This window comes from Hyaena hyaena, unplaced genomic scaffold (genome assembly GCF_003009895.1).
Source record: "Hyaena hyaena isolate Hyena2069 unplaced genomic scaffold, ASM300989v1 scaffold_103, whole genome shotgun sequence".
Classification (NCBI taxonomy): domain Eukaryota; kingdom Metazoa; phylum Chordata; class Mammalia; order Carnivora; family Hyaenidae; genus Hyaena; species Hyaena hyaena.
This window is the reverse complement of record NW_024080735.1, coordinates 2,117,192-2,137,202: the sequence shown is the minus strand read 5'-3', so window position 1 is coordinate 2,137,202 and position 20,011 is coordinate 2,117,192. Positions and strand designations below refer to the sequence as shown.

The window sequence follows — 20,011 nt, the reverse complement described above, 5'->3', positions numbered from 1 at the left end:
ACTCCCCTCCCACCCCCCACCCCCACCCCCACTCTCCCCACTTCCCTCTGACTCGGGGGTCCCGAAGCAGCACAAGGTGACAGTCACTCAAAACTGGCATCCATCTCCTTAAAACACTGAAAATAAGCCGTTAGTTCCACGCTGCTCCATATTTGTGGCTGTAGCAAGATGCCTCTGCCCGGCGGGGGCGAGGCTCCCCTGCAAACACGGGTTCCTCGCGGCTCTGGAACCTGATGTGGATGCCCCCAGGGCTGTGCCCACACTGCCACCCAACCCGGAAACAGGAAGGGTCCTGGGACTGGAGGCCGCCTCCCCCCCCCCCCCCCCCCCCCCCCCGGACAGGGGCCATCCCACGTCACAGAGCCATGGAAACCGGGGCTCCGGGCCACCCAGCAGGGGGCCCCGGCTCCGGAATCAGGAGCCCCTGACACCCAGTCTGGTGTGGAAGATTCCTGTGTGCTAGGTGCCGTGCAGGGTGCAGTGTAGGGTGCTGGCGGGCGTGTGGCCTCCCTGAGCACAGACCAGCTCTGGGAACAGCGAGCGGGTCTCCTGTACTTTATTCATGTGACCGCAAGTCCGTGTCCGGCCGCTCTGATTCTTCCTTCAGCTACAGAAGCTGACTGTTTCCTTCTCGGCTCCCAGGGCACTTTCCGCAGCCAATGCCCACGGTCCCCAGAGAGGCTGGCGTGAGAGTGCCCCCCACCTGGAGGGCAGCCTCCGCTGCTGGGCCTCCGACCGCGTCTGGCACCCAGTGGCTTTCCTGAGCCAAGACGAGCCCATTCCTCAGACAGGAGTCAAGGGATCCAAGATTCCCTGGGTGACCTGAGGCTTCAGCACCCACGAGTCCTTGGGGAGAACCCCCCAACCTGAGGAGACAGAGGGACGGGAGGTGGCCGGACAGAGAGGGCCGAGCCAGCAGGGCCTGGACTGGTCAGCCGGGTCTGCAGTAACAAAGCTGCACTGACCTGGTGTCTGTTTTTCTTCTCTGTTTTTTAAGTTTATTTTGAGAGGGGGAGAGAGAGGGAGGGAGGGAGTGCAGAGCCAGATGCGGGGCTTGAACTCATGAACCGCGAGATCATGACCTGAGCCGAAGTCAGACGTTTAACCGACAAAGCTGCCCCGACCCGGTGTCTCCACCTCACTGTGCAGAGACTCTGGGAGTCCAAGTTCAAGTCCAAGTCCAAGATGAGCTCTTCTGGGCGCCTGGGGAGAATGAGCTCTGGGCCTCTGTCCATGAGCCGTCTCCTGCCCGCGTCCTCCGTTGTCCCTCTACACGCGTCTGTACCCCAGTCCCCCCTTCTGACGAGGACACCGTCGTACGGGTGGGGGCCCACCCCATGGACCCCACTGCCTCTCGACGACGCCGTGAAGACGGGATCTAAGGAAAGACTCCGGTTGGACCTGCCTCCTTTCCTGCTCGGGCAGAACATGGCGCTTCTGACACGCTCACCAGACGTGCGGGGTTTTCCCACCAACGAGCACTTCTGCGACACGAGCTGCGGGTCCCAGGCTTTAACTCAGTTCTGACCCTGTGGACCTGGACCTCGAGTCAGAGCCCCAAGGTCAAGGGCTTGGTGCCCCGAGACCGCCCCCATGTCAGACGCCAGCGCCAAGTAGTAAGCCCCCGGGGGGAGCCACGACTCCTGCCCATTTGGCTACAAGCCGGAGTGACCGTGATCCCTTCCCCAGGATGGATTCATCGGCTGGAGCGCCTCACAGAGTCGGGGAGCGAGGTCCGTGTGAGTGCCAGGCCCTGGGGGGGGGGGTGCACCACTCCCCACGCCCCTGGGCGCTCTCAGAAACCCCTAGTAGCGGGGTTCTACGGGGGCCTTAGCACAGCTGTGAGCAAGCATTGACTCCATGTCCTGCCCCTCTCCCTTCTCCGGAGAGTGGGTGCTGCTGGGAGTCCCTCGCCTCTTCCTAAGCACCGCTTGGTCTTCCCCGTGACCACCTCCACCCAGGAGCCCACCCAGAGTGGCCTCATTAGAACAGGAGACATTGGGGGCTCCTGGGTGGCTCAATCAGTTAAGCGTCCAACTCTTGATCTCAGCTCAGGTCATGATCTCATGGCCTGTGGGTTCGAGCCCCCTGTTGGGCTCTGTGCTGACAACGCAGAGCCTGCTTGGGATTCTCTCCCTCTCGCTTGCGTGCTCACTTGCTCTCTCTCTCTCTCTCTCAAATAAATAAACTTTTAAAAAATAAAGAAATAAAATATATTTAAGAGAATAGGACACTGTCCAGTAACCCAGGAAACGGCAAGGGTTTCAGGAGCCAGAGGCGGAGACCAACATGTTCTCTGTCGTCCGGGGCACCGGGAGCTGGGACGTCAGCACAAACCAACCCCCGCTCAGCCCAGCCCCGAGCTGCCACAGCTACGGGCGTCCGGGGGGGAGTCGTCCGCCCCGGAGTCGGCCCCTTGGAGCCTGCTTCCTCAGGCAGGGGTCCCGGCCCACGTGGAGGCGTGTGGGCCGCGGGGCGGGAAGACGGGAGAAGAACCGGCTTAGGCCTGTTCCTGGCCCCCAAATCCGTCTGCCCCCCTCTGCAGGTGCCCAGGGCTTGCCTTCTTTCTGGTGGCACCCCCGTCGGCCCTTGGAAACTCCGGCTTGCCAATGGCCTGCTGTCTCCGGGGGCTGGGGGTGCAGAGCCCCCTCCCCGGCTCAGGAACCACAGACTGAGCAAATGAAAATGCAGGGCAGCCAGTTACGTCCCAGTTTCAGGCGAACAATGAATACTTTCTTAGTGTAAGCATTTCCCTAATGTTGTTGGGGACGTACCGATTCTGCAAAACGACCAGTTTGTCCATTAGACCAGGTGGTCAGGAAAGACCTCTGAGGAACGTTCAGCAGAGATGGAATGAGATGGAGGGAGCACAGTGCCGGTCAGGGGGAAAATGGAGGCACCAGGGCTTTTGTGGAGCAAATGCAAAGGGCCTGAGGTCGTATGGTTTTGGGTCTAGGTGCAAGCTCGTGAAAAAGCAGTTTCTGGGCCCTGCCTCTAACGTAGCAGTTGTGGGGTGGACGCAGGACTCACCATCTTAAAGAAGCCTTCTCTGAGTCTGCCTTCCTCATTCCTCTTTCTAGAATTTTGTGTATGCACTGCATGGGGTTCAACTCACAGTCTTGGGGGACAGAGCCAGCAAGCCCCTTGGGGGTCTCCTGGCCAAACCCCTCCTGCCACTGGCGAGGAAACACTTCCAGGGGCCTCATCGGAGGAGCACCGAGCTCTTCTGGGTCACAGCGAAGGGCCCCGTTTTTGTGTTTCTGGCAAGAGCTTGTGGACCAGGTGTGCCGTTTTGGAGAAGCCACCGCCCATGCTCCGCCCCCGTCCTTCTCCGTTAGGGGCCCCTCACCCAGATTCGGGGGCGGGGGGAGAGGAAACAGTTGGCGCTGTCCGTGGGCCATCCTCTGGCCTCTGCTCCAGACCCCGGCCCCAGCTTCTCCCTCCCTTAGGCCCCTTGATCCCCGGCCCCCTGCAGGGACAGAAGGGAAGGGGACCCTGCACTGGGCCCTGGGGGAGGAGAACTTCCCCTTGGCCCGCCCCACCCTGGCCCTGCCCTGTGAAGGCTGCACCCAGAGAACTGCGACAGGAAATGGAGGGCGGCTCCCCGCAGGGCAGGGAGGGCCCTGCAGGTGGCTTGTGTGGGAGCCATGAGACCCTGCCCCACGCCCTCTTCTGGTGGCTTCCAGTGTCAGGACTTGGCACAGGACCTGAGCAGAGGGGCCTCGCAGGAAGATGGAGCTGCTCTAGCTTCTGTGCACCGATGGCCCGCAGCCTCCGTGCCCGGCAAGGCCAAGGTCACTGGGGGCCCCAGGCTTCCCTCTCTCTCTCTCTCTCTCTCTCTCTCTCTCTCTCTCTCTCTCGCTGGGGTCTCGTTTCCTCTGGGGGCTGTGGTGCAGTTGAACCGAGGACACGTGTGAAGTTGCCATGGAAACGGTAACTTGCACAGGTGCCTGACAACAGCCCTTCCCCCTTCTTCCTGCCTGTCCTCCCTGCTGACCTCCAGGGTCACGGGGAGGGGATTCGGCAAGGCTAGGAGGCGCATTTGGGGGTGTCCCGGCCAGTTCACGATGGAGGCGGCACAGTAGAGCGGTGGAGAGACTCTGGCTCTCCAGGTCCTGGCTGTGTGACCTCGGGTGAGTTATACGGCCTCTCTGGGCCCCACGTCAGCAGAACAGAGGTGGTAACAATAACGCTTACCGCACGGGGTTGTCATGACGATGAAACCCTGTAAAACCGTCAGTTCTGTGCTCGGCTCCTCAACAGGGCGCTGGGGACCTACGTGCTCTGATCACGCCTGGGGAGGGGGCTGGGGGGACGAGCACAGATGAGCGGCGTGGCCCCCGCGGGACTCTGCTTCTGTCAGGGTTTTCCTGCCTCCTCATCCTCTCGCCAGTGAATCGCGTTTTGGGGGGTGAAAGTTTGGGTCTCTGTCACTGACCTGACGCTGTAACCGCTCTGTGACACTGCAGCGTGACACGGCCCTTCTGTCCTTCCGGGGCGGGGGTGGGGGGGGGGGGGGGGGAGGTTCCTCTGACTTTGCTCCTCTGCGGTTTCAGGGCCAGGGGCACCGTGCACCTGCACCCAGTGACCCTGGAGGACCAGGCTGGGGGGAAGGCCAGACCACAACCCAGCGGGGGGGCCCTGCACCGCTCCCCCGTCACCCCCGGGCAGGAGGATCCGGCCACGCCCACTTTGCTCACCCACAAAAAGATGAGGTTTCTATTTCCTTCTTCAAAGCCTGGGCTGGGCTGGCGGGGTTTGGTCCCTTTTCCAGATTTTACTACCTGTCCCACCCAGGCCCCCCGTGCCCTGAGCCACCCCACTCATGCGTCACCTTCTGTCTCTAGCCTCTAGTGCCTGCTCTGGGCCACCAGGTACCCAGGCCACCCCCGGGGGCCTCACCCCTGCTTCTCTTGGGAGCACGGACAGAGGCAACAGGGACAAAGAGCCGCTGTGGCGCCCCGGCCCAGCCCCCTCCAGCCCGTGCGCCCCGGCCCTGCTGGCCGCCTCCACCAGCCTGGTGGCCTCAGGACTGCAGCCAGCTCTGCGGCCACACCTGGGGTCCGTCCTCCTTCAGGACGCACGGTGGGCTCGCAGGCGGGGCCCTCGTGTGGATAAACGCCCGGACAAGCCTCCGGGGTCCTGTCCTTAGGAAGGGAAACCAAGAGTTGCTCAGGATTTTCTCATGTGGCCAAATCCCAAGATGAAGTCTTTATTTTTTTAAGCATCTTTCAGACAAGGGGGAAACGCAAGTGGTCAAGCTTTGTTTACTTTCAACTCCATGGAAACAGACATTTTAATTTAATTTTTTATGTCAATTTATTTTTGAGAGAGACAGAGACAGAGTGTGAGCCGGGGAGGGGCAGAGAGAGAGGGAGACACAGAATCCGAAGCAGCTCCAGGCTCCGAGCTGTCAGCACAGAGCCCGATGCGGGGCTCAAACTCACAAATGGGAAGATCATGACCTGAGCCGAAGTCGGAGGCTTAACCAACTGAGCCCCAACAGACATTTTAATCCAGGGGGAAAATACGAGGTCCTGTGTCTCCACCGCCTCCCACCGTGTGCGCACGGGGTTGTGACACGGGGAGGTCCTTCTGGCCCAGCAAAATTACATCCTCAGACTCTGGCTCAACACAGCGCCTCAGGCAGCTGGGTCCAACACCTGCAGGGCCTGGCCCTCCGACTCTTGCTCAGTGGCGACAGACTGCCTGCAGCAGGGGGCGGCAAGGTCAGGTACAAATCCAGAGGGGCGGGGGATGGGCTTCCCCTGCAGGTGAGCAGCGCAGACGCGTGGAAACGGAAGGTGAGGCGGTGTTCCAATAAAACTTTATTGACACAATTGGCCTCCGGCTGGATTCGGTCTGCGGGCTGCAGTTTGCCGCCCCGGCCCACACACCTGGCCTTCCGGGGCATTCCCGGGCGCCTTCGCATAGGCGGGTCCCGCAGTGCGGCCAGACCGTGCACACCTGCCCCGCCGGCCTGTCCTGTTCTGTTCTGGGTCTCTTCCCCCAAGGGACCCACCACGCTGCTCCTGGGCCGGTGGGGGCGGAGGTGGGGGCAGGGTCCGGGTCCACAGGAAGCAGGATACTGGTGGGGGGAAGGGCTCCTGGAGACCCCAGCGCACCCGCACAGCTTTGGGCAGGGGCGTGGCCTACTGAGCCACAAAGGAGGCCTCCCTAAGGGAGTTTGTTTTTAGAGGATTGTTTTCATGTATTTTTGGCCAATTGGGTTTCCTGTGCTTGAATGCAGCCCCTTCCTGCCCCTGGGGGCTTGGCCGCCCCTCCTGTCCCACGCCTGCCCTACAGATGCCCCCCATCAGACACCCGGAGACCGGGGAGGGGGGTGTGTAGGAACAGTGGGATGGAGGGACACTGGGCATTCCCACCCCTCCTGGCTGGTGGGGGTGGGGGCACCCAGACCAGCTGGGAGCAGAGAGGGGGGACTGGAGGGACAGGTGAGATGACCCCTGGGGCGGGGCCGGGGTGCTGGCCTGCTGGCGGGTGCAGGAAAGGCTCCGTCTGCCACTTACACCCAGCAGATGCTTCAGCAGCAGCTCGGGGCTCCCAGGTTTGCCTTGGAACCAAGAAGTCCGGGGCGGACCTTTGTTGGGGTAATAGTGACGTGGGGGGATCTTGGGGGCCTTGACCCAGAAGCTGTTCACTCAGCCTGCACTTACCTAGAGAGCCCTGAGGATGGGAAGCGCAGCGTTGGCGCGTGGGGAGGCGGCCGCGGCGGCTGGGAGCTGTGAGAGGTCAAGGTCAGTGGGTGCTGGGGCCGCGGTTGCCACTTTTGCATTAAACCAGAATTCCCTCAAGCTCGACACGGAGGGGTTGTGGACAGGGGGACATTCTGGGCAGAATTCAAACTTTGGAATAATTTCAATTATTGTGTCACAATAAAAATGCCCTGTAGTTTACCAGCTCCCGAACCTGCAAGAACTAGCCTTTGTTACTGAAATCCGTCATATGCTCCCAAAGTAGGAAAGCAAGAGCTGCCCGAGCTCCCCCTGCTCTGGGCTGGGAGGCGGGAGGTGTTTGCACCCCCTCCCTGCAGGGAAGGGTGACCCAGGGGCCCGCAGACCCCAGACCCCAGCAGGTGTTTGGCGGCCACCTGGAGGCAGACTCCGTGATTCTTCTTAGGACCCTCCCCTCTGTTCATGATCGGGTGCCTTTAAAGGGAACGCCTTCAGTGGTTTCACAAAGGAGTGTCTCCACACCCCTGTCCCACCCATCTGCCATCTGGCCGTGTCCCTCCACGTGGATGCTGGCAGCAGTGGCCTCTGTCAGTCCCCACCCTCTGGGAGGGCTGAGATCTGACACCTTCCCTCTTCTTTGGAGACATGTCTATTCAGATCTTTTGCCCATTTTAAAATCAGATTATTTATTTTATTATTGAATTGCAAGAGTTCTTCATGTATTTTTAAAACATGCCTGTTAATAGATATTTGATTTGCAAAACTTTTTTTTTCCATTCTATGGGTTGTATTCTCTCTTTCTTGATAGTGTCCTTTAGAGTCCTTTAGAAAGGACAAAAGCTTTTAATCTTGATGAAGTCCAGTGTAGCTATGTCTTTCCTTTGGTTGTTCATGCTTTTGGTATATCTAATTGCCTAATCAATCTCAAAATTTATGTCCATAAATTTATGTCCTCTAAGATTTATCATTTTATCTCTACATTTATTTAGGTCCTTGTTCTATTCCAAGCTAATTTGTGTCTATGGCGTGAGGTAGGGGGTCCAATTTCATTCGTCCACACGCGGGTGTCCAGTTGTCGCAGTGCCATTTGTTGCCAGGACTACTCTGTCCCTGTTGACTTGTATTGGCTCCCTCGTCAAAGATCAATTGGCTGTAAATGTGGACACTTCTGGACTTTATCCCACCCCATCCATCTATGTATAGATGGATCAAATCAAAAAGTGTAAGTCCTCCATCTTTGTTTATTTTTCAGGATTTTTTTGTGTGTGGCTATTCTGGGTCCCTCGAATAAAAAAAATAATAATCTGGGTCAGTCACTCTTTTGCTTAAGGACCTCTTGTAATTTCCTGCGGCCTGTGGGACAGCTGGGGCACAGGCTCTGGCCTCCTGAGACTTGCTGTAGGGGTGGTCGTGTGGGAGGGCCAGCAGGGGTGTTCAGTTGACATCTCCGTCCCTCCGGCCGAGTCACCAGTACTTGAATCAGAAGCTGGGGGATGTCAGGTGGGTGACAGGCTGGATTCGGTGGGCCTTGGGCCTGACCCACATGTACTTCCGGATTGCCGTGGAAACTCATGACAGTGCAGATGCCCGGGCCTCACCACTCCCACAGGCGTCTTGAGCACCTGCCACGTGCTGGGCAGACAGAGGAGGCCTTGCTCTCCGGGGGGTTTCCACTCTAGGGCGGGGGTAGGGCAATGGTGAGGAGGGTAATAGCACATACCATTACGTACTCTGAAGAAGGTAATGGTGACGGCCTCAAGAGTACCGGAAAGACCACTGCGGGTCAGGTGGAGGGGTGAGTTTCTTAGGAGACAACATTTCAGCTAAGATCTGAGTGACCAGAGAGTCTCCCATGAGAAGTTCCCCTGGAGTGACCAGGGAGTGGTCCTTTGGAATGGCCACGGGGGACCCCTCCCCGGCCAACCTCATGCATGGTCCGCACCTGAGGGCATCCTTGGCTGATGTGAGCCCCGTCCTTCTTCAAGAATGACTACAGTTGTTTGCAAGAATTAAACATTAAAAACATTTTTTGTTAAGCAGCCTTCACGCCCAGCATGGAGCCCAACGGCGGGGCTTGAACTCACGACCTGAGATCAAGACCTGAGCTGAGATCAAGAGTTAGATGCTTAACCGACGGAGCCCCCCAGGCGCCCCTCAAGAATGACCATTTTTATTTTAGGTGCGTCCTTGTCATCGTCTGCTCTCTGTTGCCTGTAGATGTTTTCATGATCTAACCTCGTTGTATTGTTTTCGCCAATGGGCAGGGACAGGGATGGAGAGAGGGTCGGTCACTCTCCCGGCTCGAAGCCACACTCCCCGGGGTGGCGCTGCTCTCTTTTGCTCCCATCTGAGTTCTCAGCAAATATACATGGAATCAAGTAATACTGGTGCTGCATTAACCGCTGCTTGGTTTGGCCTCTGACTGAGTCCTGGTCGTGGTGACAAGAACCACCCCTCTCCCACAGTGTGATGGGTAGCACTGATTTCCGATGGGGTTTTGTTCAGTGTAACCATTCCCGGGGTAAATGTTTGGGAAGCAGCATTCCTGTGAAGCCCCGCACTCTTGTGTGCGCACTGTACAACAGTTCATGAGCGTTACCATTTGTTTGGAGGATTTGCTGTGTGCTGGGGGCTGCACCGAGTGCCTACCGCATCGTCCCTTCTGAACTTAATAACGAACCCTGTGGGGTAGGCCTGATCATTGTCCCATTTTACCAGCGAGGAAAGTGTGTCGCCCAGAGTCACTGAGTTTCCAAAGGTCACATGGCTGCCAGTGACGTGTGGGAGCCTCAACATAGGAACTAGGGCTCCTATGTAGGAATTAACACTCTTGCCCCTTCCTCCAAATAAATATCGAACGACACCCCAGCCCAAGGATTCCGCGGATGAAATCTGTCCAGGCACACATTCATCTAAGCGCTGAATGGAGATGTTACAAATTTTTGTTGCGGTAAAACATGCATATGATTTCCCATTTTAACCATGTTTGCGTTTTCAGTTTGGTGGCGTTGTACATTCACGGCGTTGTGCGTCCATCACCGCCATCCATCTCCGGAACAGTCCATCGTCTCAAACTTAGGCTGTGTCTTCATTAAACAGTAACTCCCCAACCGCGTCCCCCAGCCTCCAGCCCCCACCACCCCACTCTCTGTTTCTATGAATGTGGCTATTTTAGGTGTATGTGACTGGTGTGTCACTCTCGACATAATGTCCTTCAGGCTTGTGCACGTGATAGCAGGTGTCAGGATTTCCTTCTTTTTTAAGACTGAATGCTATTCTGGGGTGCCTGGGGGTCTCAGTCAGTTTAGCCTCTGACTTTGGCTCAGATCATGATCTCACAATTCATGGGTTCGAGCCCCGCATCAGGCTCTGTGCTGACAGCTCAGAGCCTGGAGCCTGCTTCGGATTCTGTGTCTTCCTCTCTCTCTGCCCCTCCTCTGCTCTCACTCTGTCTCTCTCTCTGTCTCTCTCTCAAAAATAAACATTAACAAAACTTAAAAAAAAAAAAAAAAAAGGCAGGGATCCCACCCCTAAGTCCTTTCAAAGCCGTACCAGGGAAATCTCCAAGGGGGTGCTGCTCGTGGGGATCGGCCTCTCCCCAACCTGCTGGGTCCCACTGGAGTGTCCCCATGCTGTGCCCCGTCTCCAGCTCGTCTGTCTGTCCCACTAGGCCACCGCCAGGCTGTTGCCCCGTAGACACTGTCCTGATTGAGTGGACGTTTGTCCCATGTCTATCCGCGAGCCCTGCCTCCCCTTCCCTAGAGTTCTGAGGGCTCCAGCCCTGAGCGCAGGCTCACTCTGCCGGGCCCTGGGCAGGGGCTCCCACGCCATCCCTCTCCGGTGCCAAGTCTATTATTTTCTTTCTGGCAACAGCATTTGGGATTATTAAAAGTGTCTTTGAAATGAACCCTTTAATTTACAGGATGAGCACCTCCCGGGGGAGGGGTCTTTTCCCAGGGGCTCCCTTAGCTTCTTGGCGGGACGCCCTCTGAAGGCAAGAGCAACTGAGACCCGTGATCAGCCTGGGCGACCCCAGGGGCCGTGGGGCACGATGGGCTCTCCCCAGAGCCCCGCAGGAGGTGTCCTCCATGGAGACACACAGCCTGGGAACCAGGGGTCCCTGTGGACGTGTTCCCCTCCGCCCAAACGTTTCCTTCACCCCAAGCCCCCATCAAAACGTCAGTGAGGGCCTGCGTGTGTTTGCACAAAGCGGCTCCCATCAGCGGTGGCTTCCCACGTGGCCGCACTCAGGTGTCCTTGGTCTCAGACTCCAGGCAGAGCTGGGCTGAGGGGCTGAGGGGCTTCTGGTCACACCGAGGTGGCAGTTAGGTAGAGGTGACCCGGCCCACCACCCCGCCCCTGCCCCCAGCCACCCGCCCAGCCCCTGAGGGCCTCAGCCTCTCCTGGGACTTTCCTGGGCCACCTCCCTGCCCCCGGACCTGGGCGTTCAAGTCCCCAGTGCTAATTAAGATCAAAGTGGTTCTAATGTACCCCCGGAGGCGCCACCCTCTAGACAGACTCCTTACAGCCCGCCAGGCGCACCAGGGACCCGGGCATCAGGTCCCACTGGTGGCGCCCTCAGAAATTTGGCTGATGGCGTCGGACCCTTTGGAACAATGAGAACTCGGGAGGAAGCGGGTCGGCAGGTGACGAGCTGAGGGTGACGCTGCCGCTCCTGGTCTCCTGGGGTCTCAGATGCTGCACCAGGTGGCAGGGGGCGGCAGGGGGTTCATGCTCCCCCTCCTGTGGTCCCCAAGCCCCGGGAGCCTGTGGCCTGTGTGTAGGGGAGGGCGACCATCCAGGGGCACCTCTGATGCTCCATCTCGCGGAGCCGCCGCACTTCTGCCCTGACCTGGCGTGCTGCCCCCCTCCCCTCCCCCCCACAGCTGGCCTCCCTTCGCTGGATCTTCCAGCAGGGACTTTCTGGGCCCCCAGGCCATGGGCCACTGTGTTGGGCTCTCCGCCCCTGCTGGCGACTCCTGACCTACCGCCTCCCTGCGGCAACGCTCTGTGACCCTGCCCAAGGGCATCAACGTGTCCCCACCTCCTGTCACCCACTGACTCAAAGCAAACTTAGGGAGGGGCTATTCGCTTTTAGGGAGGATCAAACTAAAAATATCATCGTCATAAACTCTGTCCCGACCCTTTCTGATGACGCGATGACATTTTGGGCGCGTTTCCCTTGCCAGACGCCAGGCCGGCGGAGGTCCCCGTGCGAGGTGGCCCCACGGCCCCGCCAAGACTAGCTTCCTGGTTTCCGTGTTGTAACATCACCCAAACCGCAGAGCGCACCGCGGGGCACAGCGGGGGCCTGCCCTCTTCCTGTTCACGTGCAGGCAGCAACAACCTTGGCCTCCAGGAAGTGAAGTCAGGGCGACGCCCAGACAACCGGCTTCTGCACCAGCTGGGCTTGCGTAGCCGGTCAGGCCAGCCACACGGGGGGCGGGTAGGGGGCCTGAAGTGAGTGTGAAATGAGCGTGAAATGAGTTGCAGCGACTCTCCCTCCTTGCCCTAAACGTCCACTCATTCTCTCTCGAATGTCCTTTGGATGGCTTCCCGGAGCTGCAGGGGCCGGAGGGGCCCTTTCGTCATTGCCAAGAGCACAGAGAGTGTCCTCGAACCGGGCTGGGCTCTCGTACCCTCTCGCTGCCGTCGGAGGCCGTGGGGCAGGTGCAGCCTGGGCTCCTGGGCTCCTGACCCCAGAGGAGAGGTGGCGGCCCAGGCCCTGGCGAGCTGGCGATTCTCCTGGGAATCGAGCCCTTTTTGTTGTTGTTCTTCCTGTTTAAGAACTTGGAACAGAAGACAAAGGGGTCAGATGTTGTGTGTGTTCTTCTCTCTGAAGTCCTTCAGGGGCCCAACAAACAGTGGGAGACTTTCCAGCCCCTTGGCTTCCGGTTTCACATGCTCCCTACAACAAGGTTCTGGAAGGTTCTCGGACAGTGCAGACAGCAGTGCGGGCCGCCCCCCAAGTGCCCATCCACCGGCAGCCTCTCGCTCCTGTCCCCTTGCACCCCCCTGCCCCCCCCCGCATGGATGATAAACCACCGCAGGGGCAGCAGAGCCGGCGGAGGCACTCAGAATGTCGTCCCTGAGGATCCAGAATTTCTAACGCTTGGCGCGTGGACCGCAGGAGCAACTGCATTTGAAAACCCCTCCAATCTCATGCACAGAAAGCCAACCTCACCATGAAACCCTCTGAGCCCGTGGCCAGACAAAGCAAGGTCATTCCCACGTGGGCAAGGTGGCCGTGCGACCTTGGGGACCCGGGGTCCTACTATGAGGCCGGCACACGCCCCCCGCCTCCCCCCGCCCAAGGCCTCAGGGGACCCTCTGAGGATGGCCCAGTGGGTGAGGTCCCAACGGCCCGGCTGCATGTGCTGGGCCACCACTCGCTCCGCAGACGGAAGGCTTTCTGCCAGCCCGTCCCTGTCACCCTGCAGTCCTCCGGTGACGGTGAAACCACCGAGCACTACGAGTCCCTTCAGGAGGAACGGCTGGGGGTTCTGGGGCACCTCCAAGCACTAGTCACGTGGGGAGCGAAGGCAAAAGAGAAAAAATTAAATTTCCTTGCTGTCTGCACCCCAGCGACAGTCCTTGAGAGAGAGTGACTGGGCCAGGAGCCCAGTGGCCTCGATGTTGACACTTTGATCAGGGCAAGTGGCAACCTTAGCTTAACGTTAGTCCGACCTCCAGGATCCTGTACATCTGTTTACCACATAAAAATTCCTCTGGAAACTTCCTTGATCTCTGCCGCCGAGGTTAACAATCCTCCTCCCAGCTCACGGCCCCCGCTGCTCCTCTGAAGGGTCTCATGACTGAATCTCTACCGAACAGTAAGAAGTGACCTCATCCCAACAGCAGGGAGTCCCTCCAGGGCCTGGAAACCGTGTTTCCGGATTCCTCAGAGAATCTGCTGTCTCTAACCCCCTCCCACCCGTGGATCCGTAACCGGATCCGTAACCGGTTACTCCTCACAAGCCCTGGGCCACTCTTCCTGCCCACAGGTCCTGTCCCTGGCCTCTTTTTTTTTTTTAATATTTATTTTTGAGACAGAGGGAGACAGAGCGTGAGCAGGGGAGGGGTAGGGAGAGAGGGAGACACAGAATCTGAAGCAGCTCCAGGCTCTGAGCTGTCAGCACAGAGCCCGACGTGGGGCTTGAACCCACGGACTGTGAGATCATGACCTGAGCGGATAGGACGCTTAACTGACTGAGCCACCCAGGCGCCCCTCCCTGTTTATGTTTTAAAGGAAGACGGAGCACTGGACTGTGTGCTCTGGCGACCAATCACTGTTTATCTGATGGCGCCCTGTGCGGTTGACTCGGTCTGTATGATAAAAACATCCTTAGCTCACAAATATTTATTTTGTTAGAACATTGGTGGGGGGGGGGCATCTTTCACCCATCAGGACGGCTCCTTAAAGCAAAAAAGCCAAAAAAACAGAAAGTAGCAGGTGTTGGTGAAGATGCGGGGAAACTGGAACTTTGCGGGCTGCGGCTGGGGTGTCAGCGGGAGCCGCCACTGTGGAAAGGAGTAGTGGCGGCTCCTGGAGGAATGTGGCCTAAAACTTCCATAGGATCCAGCAGTTCCACGTCTGGACGGGGGCCCCGAAGACCTAAAAGCAGGGGGTCGGGCCCTTTCACACCCGTGTTCACAGCCGCATCCTCCACAATAGCCAGGAGACGGAAGCAGCCTGAGTGCTACGGGCGGGCGAGTAGACAAGGTGTTTCACGCACACGCGGGGGGCATCGCTCAGTCCTAGAATAAGGAGGTGAACTCTGCCACCTGCCACCGCATGGGGAACCTTGAGGACACCGTCCTGAGATAAACCAGTCACAAAAGGACAAATACTGGGTGAGTCCCGGGCCGTGAGGCACCTGCAGCCCAAGGGCCCGGGACAAGAAGGAGGTGGTGGCTGTCGGGGCTGGGGGAGAGGCAGTGGAAAGTTAGTATCTGGTGGGGACACGAGAATGTCCTGGGGATGTGCGGTGACGACGGCGTACAACACCGTGAACGTGCAGAACGCCATTGAGCCAAACACGTAAGAACGGTTAAGATGAGGGGCGCCTGGGGGCCAGTCGGTTAAGCGTCCGACTTCGGCTCAGGTCATAATCTCGCAGTTCATGGGTTCGAGCCCCGCGTCGGGCTCTGTGCTGACAGCTCAGAGCCTGGAGCTGCTTCGGATTCTGTGTCTCCCTCTCTCTCTGACCCTTCCCCGCTCTCTCTCTCTCTCTCTCTCAAAAAAAACAACAAACCACTGGTTGTATTTAGGTATTTATAATATTGTTGAGAACACATTAGTGAGCAAAGTATCTTCAAAGTAACCGGCAGGAATTCTGTTGCCCCTTTGGATGCGGCACAGGAAACGCTATCAGGAGCCCCTGATTTGACCTGATGGCTGGGAATGTTGAAAAGGGAGCCACGTCCTGCTGAAACCGCGCTTGGCTCGCTAGCACCGCCCCAGAAGCGCACGCACCGCCCCGTAGGCTTGTGGGAAGCAAGCCTGGGGTCAAGGCCTAGGGCGTTTCTTTAAAAGTTGAGCATCGAGCTTCCTGAGCGGCCTGTCCGGCCCCGGAAGGAGCCCCAGAGGCTGAGAGACGGTCCTGGCGTCTTTCCTTCTGATCGCGACGGGCGTTAAGTCTGGGCTTAACCTGTGGAGCGATGCGAGTTGCCTCCAGGGCCGGGTCAGATGAAGCAAAATAGGAAAAAGGAGTGGATGTTTTTGAAAAGGGAACGCCATGCATCTGTACAAATGACATTTAGGCGGGTGGCGTCACGATCCTACCTGGTGGGTTGACGGCGTGGGAGGTTCACACCTTGTACTTCTGTGCGTTACAAGTGGGGTCATTCTGCGTCCAACGCGAACCTCCCTCTATCGTGTTCGCAGGGATCGTCCCCCATCCACCTGCCACTGTCCTTACCCCATCACGGGCGTCTCCCCTCGTTACACGAATGAATGACTGGTTCACTCTGTTGGTTGGATGTGTCCCTCAGGAAGCCAGACTAGAAGACACTGTCTCCCTCTTGGGCTACGTACTGAGCTTCGAGGCCGGAGGAAGTCAAGACACAACAGAGCTTTCACTGGTGTGGACGCTCCCACCGAGCCAATGAGGAAGCCTTCTACCTGGGGAGCTCGGCTCAGCCTCCCCCCTGCGCCCCACCCCTGTCCCGCGTCCCCTGCAGCAGCACCGCCACCCACTACGCTGGTCACACTTCCCTCTGGCTTGGTCTCGACCTTGCACTTGATCTCTCTTCATCCACACCATGGAATCAAGTGTTTTTTTAAAATATTTTTTAATGTTTATTTATTTTGAGAGACAGAGAGACAGAGCATGGGGGTGGGGGCAGAGACAGGGAGACACAGAATCCAAAGCAGGCTTCAGGCTCCGAGCTGTCAGCACAGAGCCCAACGCGGGGCTCAGACTCACGAACGGTGAGATCATGACCTGAGCCGAAGTTGGCCGCTTAACGACTGAGCCCCCCAGGTGCCCCTCAAGTGTTTCTTTTTAAAATCTTACCATAGTTTTCCTGGGGGCCTTAGACACTGACCAGGGGTGCCTGGTCTGGGGTAGGCACCACTGGGAGATAACCGGGGAGTCCCTGCGGGCGCCTCCCGTCACTCAGGGAGGCAGAGAGCACCGCCCTTGTGCTGGGTCCCTCCCCTCCTCAGTGCTCATGTTTAGTACTTCCTTCAGTGACTGCTCAAAGCCGAGCACGAAGACTGCACCCTGCCCTTTGGGAAAAGTGGGGGCCCCCACAGTGGAGAAAGGGAAGGCGTGTCGGGGACTGATGTCCACTGAGATCCTGCTTCTGGGAAGCACGTTCCATTCCTTGCCTTGTTTACGAATTGGGTCAGCGCAGTGACGGAGGTGTCATTGTCCCCACTTGCAGGAAGAGGAAGCAAGGACTGGAGAGGCCAGCGGGCTGGCCCCGTGTCATATGGTGGAGCAGAGTCTGACCCAGGGCTGAGGATTCCTGAGTGTCCTCCGTTTCAACACCTGAGCCCTCCAGATGCCCGGGCAGCCTCCTGCTTCCCCTGGCCGTTGACTTCCAGGTCACCCGATCCCACTGACCCACAGCTGGAGACTCCTCAGGCTGCTCAGGAAGCAGCTCGTGCATGGACTTTCTGTCTACACTCCTGGGCCCGAGAGCACATGAACTTGGCCTTGCCTCCACCCTGTGATTCTTCCCTCCAGGACTCTCGGTTTTGATGCCCTGAATCTGGACTCTAGGACTGTCTGTCCTCCTTCCCAGGGCCTGTCTGGGAAGACGCATCTAGATAACCAGGGCAAGGTCACTGTGATCCTTATTAGTACGGGATCTAGTGAATTCGGTCTGCGTGGAACACACTTGAGGGTGATGATGTCGAATATTTGAGATGAATGTTGACAGTGGAATGTGCGTGATAAGTTTGAGTTTCTTCACTTTATTTGAAGAGCATCCTAATTGATCGTACGACCTAAGACCTATTGGGAGCGCAGTAGTAAACAAAATTTTACTCCAAGCACACACCTACATAAATGACTAAAAATACGCGCGAGTCCCTCTTCTTAGACTGATGGCGTGTAATGGAAACACAGATTACCCCGAGGTTGCCGAGTCGGCTTAGCACCAATCCAGAGGCGCTCAGAAGCACGTAGCATGAATATTTGTGCAGAAGAAAATCACATATTCATTCCACGTGGATTAAGATATTCCGTTAGAGCTGAGGAGAGTGGGGTACTTGGAGCCATTTATTAAAAGTTCCCCCATCTGATAGTTAGAAGTGAGAAAACACGAAGTAAGTGGTACAAATATACATACATGTGTTTCAGATAAAAATGAAAAAAGTCGTTATCGAGACAGACGGACATCGCTGGTCCCTCCTGGTAACCATGAACTCCGCTTCTGTGTGGATAGAAATGATTCAGGTCGGACCTCAGAAGGAATGTGCCATCAGGTGGCCCCGGGGGTATTTCCACCTGATGACAGGTTTTCTGCAGCTCGCAGGGGGTGGCACCCGCCTGTAAAACAGCACCCAGTGGGTCCAATTGGACTCCCTCATGCCACGTGATGCTGTGCCCAGACCCAGTTCCCGCAAGAATTGTTGCAGCCCCAACAGCCCAGATCTTCTGGGAAGCAGGACAGAAGAAGGGCCGTGTGGGAACGCACCGCACCGAGGAGCCTGTCTTTCCGGTGTGAGGGTTCCCGGCCCCGCGTGCGGTCGGCGGCTGCCTCAGTGGCAGTGCTGATGACTTTCCTTCCCCACCACGTCTCATCTTCCGTGTGCATGGGGGAGGGGACCGTGCCACTCGTGGCTGCATTCACAACGTGGCTCTGTGAGGTCTTCTCTACACGTCCCGCAAATCCATCTGGCTGATTGTGGTGGACAAGCATCTCGGAAAGAGAACTCCACGAGATTCTCCGCTCGCAAATATACACAGTCAGCCGTCTCTGTAAAGCAAAGCAAGAGAATACTAACCATTTCTTTACTGAGAAAGTGGCTTTGGTACTAATCTGACTTTTCGCAACATACTCCAGTCAACTAACTACAAATGATGATTGCCTAATTTCTCTGAGGTCAGAATCAGTTGTTTTGGAAACCGTTTTTGGTACTTTGTAATTTATAAGCTTAATCTAGTGGTTTATGATTTTTTAGCTTTATTTCGTTATGAAGCTTTATAAACCTGACTTTTATGATGAAATGCGTGTGTGTGTCTTTAAGAGAATCTTTTATCTCACGAACGGAAATGCTCCAGGAAGCATGTAATCCTGGTTCTGGGTTGGACGCAGCACAAAACCACGGCACAGCACCACTTGGCTCTCAGGAATAGAAACTTCTCTTAGGGGCCCTCATACCAGAGGTAGTGTTTTCATTTCTGTGTCATTTACTGCAAATACTATCTCACCTTAAAGGTTAAGGCAACTCAGGCCCAGGGCTTGGCCAAAAATCAGGTTTTCTGACTTTGAAGTGCAGTCAGTTTGCGTTTCTGTAGCTCAGACCTCCACGCGCGGCAATACCCAGACAGTAGACAACTGGCTGTCAGGACTTGTTTTCAGGAAAGGCTCCAGTGAAAATTTTCACACTGGTTGTGAATGTCTGAGAAACCTCAGCCCATTAGATTTTTTGAGACAGAGTGTGTGAACAAGGGAGGGGCAGAGAGAGAGGGAGACACAGAATCCGAAGCAGGCTCCAGGCTCTGAGCTGTCAGCACAGAGCCCAATGTGGGTCTCAAACTCACTAACCATGAGATCAAGACCTGTGTAAGTCACACCCTTAACTGATTGAGACCCCCAGGCGGCCCCCCCTCCCTTTTTCTTAAAGTAGTAAACCTGGGTGTTTTAATTGCCAGGTAAGAAACTCTTGAGACTGAATCTGGTCTATAAATGAAGAAGCCTGTTTCTTACGAATATTTAACTGATAGTGCTTTCACACCTGAAATTCACTAAGATTACCTAGTAGGTTAGGTTAACCTAGTAGTCGGGTTAAGAAATACTTTAAGACCACACTGCAAAATGGGGAACTTCAATGGACGTCTTTCAACTCTCGACCTCAAAGGAAGGAAACTAACTAACCGATGATGAGAACGTGGAGGGTAAAATCCACACCAGATCCGAGTTAACGTAATGCTTGGCAATGTGGAGGCCAATTAACACCAGACTCGGGGGATGTGGGCGGTAGCACAGGGTGGAAGGTGAGAGGTTTCAGTCCCTGGCAGTCAATCCAGGACCCCTGGCCGTCGCGGGACAGGAGCCCAGGACCCCGTGCCCCTCTGTCTCCCCGCCCCAGTCCCCACACGCTCTAGTCGCCGTCCGCCCCGGACCCCGCGCCACCCCTGCCCTTCTCCCCCGGTCCCTTCGGCTCAGGCCCGGCCCGCCGCCGCCAGGACAAAGGAGCCGGGCGCCCTTGGGGCGGCCGCAGCCCCGCTCGCGGTTGGGAGAGCCCTGCCAGCATCTGGGCAGGCAGCACCTGCGGCCGCGGACAGTTGATCCGAGTCGTGCGCACGCGAACGCACTGTTCTCCCGGCGGCTGTTTATTATCTCTGCCGCCAAGCTGCCCAGCACCCCGAAGCCCGCGGCGATGGGGACTCGGGACCCCGGGGCCCAAGGAGGCGGGGCGGGGGCGCGACGCCTGGGCGGCCGCGATAAGCGGGCGCTGGGCGGACCCCGTTCCCCGCCTCCCGGCCTCCCAGCCTCCTCGCCGCCCTCGCGGGCCCCGCGGGCCCCGCCGGGAGGGGCAGGCGCGCCACACGCACGACCAATCGGCGGCGCCGGCGACGATTCAAAAGACCGAGAGGCCAATGGGAGCGCCGGGCGGCCTCGCTGGGGGCGGGGTG

The 20,011-nt window shown here is 57.5% G+C and overlaps 1 long non-coding RNA gene across 1 annotated transcript; it reads right to left on the bottom strand.

Moving 5' to 3' along the window:
- Window positions 1–17,415: 17,415 nt before the first annotated feature.
- Window positions 17,416–19,843, bottom strand: LOC120234124. The gene is made up of 2 exons (XR_005528996.1): window positions 19,645–19,843; window positions 17,416–18,128 (listed from the first exon to the last, which is right to left on the bottom strand). It is a non-coding gene; the product is annotated as an uncharacterized LOC120234124 (long non-coding RNA).
- Between the last annotated feature and the right edge of the window lie 168 nt (window positions 19,844–20,011).